The following is a 4,992-nucleotide window of genomic DNA, read 5'->3' on the forward strand; positions in this document are numbered from 1 at the left end:
ACTAGACATGAATATATTAGCTGAGGTGGCCTCATGGATACCTGATATGGGTAATAGAAGAGTGAGACACAACCAATACATGCACATAGTTGATCTGTAATTGCATATGAAGAGTTTTTTGCCTTGAGTTTGCTGGATAGTAATGAGGCTAAGAAGGAGATCCTCTTAATTTTAGATGAAATCCAACTGTATATGAAGAACTTAGATAGGAAAATGAAGTGGATTGATGACCATCTCGACCTCCCACCTGACCTAGGTAGCTCCCCTCATCATGGAAAGGAACCCATCAACATGGATCTTTTAGACTCTTCTTAGCTTCATGCTCGGTTTCTATTTTCACTTTGTTTCCTTCTAGTTTTTAGTATATAAGTTAGATAGTTGTAGTTTGGTAGATAAAATCCACATATTTTTAGAGTATTTTCAAGTTTTGGGTATAATTTTGAATCTCAAACTCAAGATTGTTTATGGTTTTGCCACTAGTTTGATTTCCCAAGTTGCAAACTAGGGAAAACCAAAACTCTAAATAATATGTTTATCCAATAGATTCATAAACTAGAAATTACACCATATGTTGTAAAGGAAACGTCATAAGTGGATAGCATATGGAATAAGAGCATAGATGAAGACATGTGTGACATGTAAAAATCCCACTCATTTATAATATATGCAAAATATAACTCAATCAGGTTTAGGTTCTTAGCATTGTATTCACTCTAGCATATACATGTTATAATCAACCATACAAGAGATTCTCTTTCCCTACAAAGTGCAACCCTATATCTCAAATCATCCCTATTTCAGTTAGGCATAATGAATTGTGAAGATTTAGGCATTACGTTGTCCTGCTTTTACTCTGGAATTGTTTTCTTTGAAAATGTAAAAAAAGAAGTGTTTCTTTCGCAATCAATAATTTTTTTCAAGGATTTAGGATAAGACAAACAAACAATGTTTCTCCTACTTCTTGTGACTAGCAACCCTTATCTTTTACTCCATCTGTTTTATACTTTATAATACCATCACGATTATCAACCACTCCTTAGATGTTAGCTATACTTTATTTTACCATTCAAGAATTGGTGCTAGTAGTGAAAGAAACTACTAATAACACCCAAAATTGAAACCGTTTCTACCAATTTACAATTATAAGACACTAACATAAAAGGATTCATTTTAATAGAGATATTGCCAACACTACCCATATCTGACCATGTTTGAATACAAAATATTCTAATTGGCATGTAGTTTGCATCAAGGATAATACAATTTGTGTTCCTATTGCTCCGAATCAACAATCCTGAGCCTCTATCAACAATATAAAGACGATTAGTTTGAAAGCTCGAATTTAGTGCATAAGAAACACAAACGAAGTGGTTTTGGAGACGATATAAAAATAAATTGATACTTGTGGACTAATAATATATCAAATAACCTATACAACATAATTGACTTCAAAGTTTTGAAGTCCAATGGGGGATTCTACTTCAAACAATGGAAAATAAAGGACACAATGGGCATATTACAAACATAGTTATCATGCATCCACACCTCGAATAGTACCTATGCTTTTATCTCACTTGAGTTGAGTTTTTTTGGCATAAAATCAACCCACCTGATTAACATTTAGTTTTGTCAGCACTCATAGGCATGATAAATATTAGATGTTTGAATAAATAAAGAATTGAAGCAAATACATTTTGTTATGATGAAGAAATGAGAAATCCTGATCAACATTTAGTTTCGTGATCACTCATATGCAGGATAAGCATTAGATGTTTGAATAAATAAAGAATTGACGCAAGAAATTTTGTTATGATGAAGAAATGAGCAAGAAAGCAAAATTTAGGCTCCACTTTTGTACTAGCGTAATAATTTTCAGCTTAGTATGTCACCATGAACATAAAAACCAAGCATCACGATAATTCAAACTTTTGAAGGAACTTGTTTCTTATGAATTTCTATGAGGATATCCTTCATATAAATAGGGCCAAAATTGTTGGCTTTGTTAGCTCTGACTATAGTTAATGGAGGGTTGAAGGAAAAGGATAACAAATGTACAAGCCATATACATTTTGCTGCAATAAAAAATGATTCTAACAATGGCTTTGGCCAAGCCCTTGTCTAGTTTAACATAGAAACAATGAAACTCATATTTTGATATCTGGTTCCCTTACTGAGGACTTCACTCCAACTCAATTTAATGATGCAAAGGATGAAAAAATTCACTGCAATATCTGGTTCTCTTACGGAGGAATTCACTCCAACTCAATTTAATGATGCAAAGGATGAAAAAATTTCCTCACAACTCTCGTGTATATCCAGAATAGTTTGCGCACCATTCGTTTGAAAGCTACAATTCTCAAAATCTTGATAGATGATCAATTTTATGAGATATTCTAAATGATACATGACATCTCTAGTAACCTTTGAAGTAACATTCACATTATATGGATGCAAAAGTAGACTAAGATTTTCCATTTCTTTCTCATCCAACACTTATATATGATTTACCAGTGTCTTGTAGAACTATTTTACAAAGACCCTTGCTTCTGATACAATCTGTAGGAAACCTTCTACCATCACTTTGGAGTTGACAGGTTCATTTTCATGATTCCTTGCGCCAGTTTTAACAGAACCTCCTATATCCCTCAATTTCTTCTCATGTTATGACATGGATGATTTCAACTCTTGAACCTCAGCCACTAGATAAATTTTGGGGGTCAAAAATAGGCCTCAAAACAAAAATGTACAACCAAAATCAACTTTATAAGAACCAATAGGATTCAATATGACGATGTCAACCATGGGGGATGATTCACCATTTTTGGGGTAAAAAGGTAAACAAATTAAAAGTTAGAAAAAATAAAAAATAAAACTATTTTTTCAACTTGTATTTTCAGCATATCTCCATATAGATTTACTTAAATTTCGAGCGGAAGCACTTATTGGATGCAAAATTTATTTTTTCAACCAAGAAGTACCCATATTACATACTTTTGATAGATTGTGCTACATGAAAAATGAGAAATACATGAAAAAAATATTGCAATCACATTTTTTCATGCATTTCTCATTTTTCATGTCGTAGGGTCCATCAAAAGTGTGCAACATGGGTACTCTCTAGATGAGGAATTAAATTCTTCATCCAACAAGTGCTCTCACATGAAATTTGAAATTGTAGGGAGAGAAGTTGAAAAAGTAGTTTTTTATTTTTACCCTCTAAAATTTGATGATGTAATCTAATCTTATTTTATTATTTCTATTATTATTTTATAATATTCTTTAGGAGGATCATTTAAGACCTCAAAATTTCTCTAATGCACTTTAATATCACTCTCTCATTAGCCAATATTAGCTTTTTCTTCATAGCTTCTAAGGCCACTACCCATTCCTCCATGCTTTGGTAGTAGGTAGGTTCAACCTTGTTTGATGACATCTGTTTCACTGACCTTCTTCTTTAGTAGAGAAAATAACCATGACTTGAAGAGACCATTTGTAGCCTTATCCTTTTGAGGCATCTCAACAATAGTGTGGGAGTCTGTTAAAGAAAGCACAATTGTACTTTCTCTACCAACAACCACAAGCTTACATCTATTACACGACACACATCCACCCATTCCATTTACAGTTTTCTTGTTGTCCATGCAAGAATTTCATTAGGCTTTTGTAGATGAAGAGTATCATTTACTTGGGGAGTACGCAAAACATTGACATGGTGAGCTGGTGAGTTTGCGCTAAGAGAATGATCGACGTATTATGGAGGAGGAAAGCCCTCTACTAAATAACATTAAGGATCTTATGACAACACACAAAGGACTTACCCTTTCTGTTCCACTGGTTTCAACCTCCTCTTCCCATCCATCATCCCAATTCCCTATCAAAGAACTTCATCTTGGATTTGATAAAACTTGCTGGTATCTAGGCATGGTTTCCTTATCATAAGTGTGTCAATAATTCAAACGAGTTCATGGCCATTGAGACTTATCCCTATTGTCAATTTTTGGAAAGGTCAGACATACATCTTGGACAATGACATTTTACATGAAAGGAAAAGAATCAATCTCCTATTCCAAACTACAATTAACATTATGGACCAATGATGCATATGGCATTTAAAAAGAAGAGAATGAAAATCTATCATCAATTCCAGAAGAAATTATCTCTTTATATCCTTGCTAAATACCAAGTGAGAAAGAAAGAATACCCACATTACTACTTCTCAAAGTCTAATTAATATTAAACAATTTAACTGTAAGTATAAGTGATGTCCTATTATGTTTTTTATCTGTTTTCAAAAGAGAAAAAATAAAATGTACATCCACGTATGGAAAGCTTAATTCTGAATAAACAACTTAAAGCAAAATACATCCACAAACACACTTTGATTTAATAATAATCTTTAAAGTTTATTGTGCATGTCTAAAAACACATTTTCTAAATTACAAAAATTCCCATAAACAAAAATCAAATACAACTTATTTACTTATTAAAAAAAGCATGACATTTGAAAAAAAATCATGCAAATTAAAACATTTGCATATACATTTGTCTCTTTGGACAGGAAAGTTCTGTCCTACTTGAATGTTTTCCACACGGTTTTCCTAACAGAATAAACATAAAACATAAAAATTTAATAAAAAATTGCTTTTCTTTCCATGATTTAACATGGGAACAAAGCTCTTATGCACTTTATTAGGCAGATAAGAGCAATAACATTGAAAAGCAAAGTAGGGATAACAGTGTTGAAGAAAGAGCTTTCATCTTGCTCTGCTTCTGCCTTTCCACCAGTTTGTGAATATGAGAATTCCCAATACTTTCCGTGCCGTCCTCATGATAATGACCTCGTCATCCTGCTACCACTTTCTTCGTTCGATGGCCCGGCGTTTGTGCGAAAAGAGGCTTTCTGGAAATCACCAAAGAATATACCGGCGATCTACAAGTTAGGGTTTGAACTGGATCTCAATGTTGACTACGAATTAGGGTTTGAACTGGATC

The 4,992-nt window shown here is 33.1% G+C and overlaps 2 pseudogenes; both read right to left on the bottom strand.

Moving 5' to 3' along the window:
• Window positions 1–1,839: 1,839 nt before the first annotated feature.
• LOC149234942 (IRK-interacting protein-like) lies at window positions 1,840–2,982 on the bottom strand (annotated as a pseudogene).
• A 310-nt stretch (window positions 2,983–3,292) lies between these two features.
• Window positions 3,293–3,944, bottom strand: LOC149234943 (uncharacterized; annotated as a pseudogene).
• Between the last annotated feature and the right edge of the window lie 1,048 nt (window positions 3,945–4,992).

The sequence above is a fragment of the Pinus tabuliformis genome, chromosome 8 (genome assembly GCF_031772625.1).
Source record: "Pinus tabuliformis cultivar Carrire ecotype Pingquan chromosome 8, CPIR1, whole genome shotgun sequence".
Taxonomy (NCBI): Eukaryota; Viridiplantae; Streptophyta; class Pinopsida; order Pinales; family Pinaceae; genus Pinus; species Pinus tabuliformis.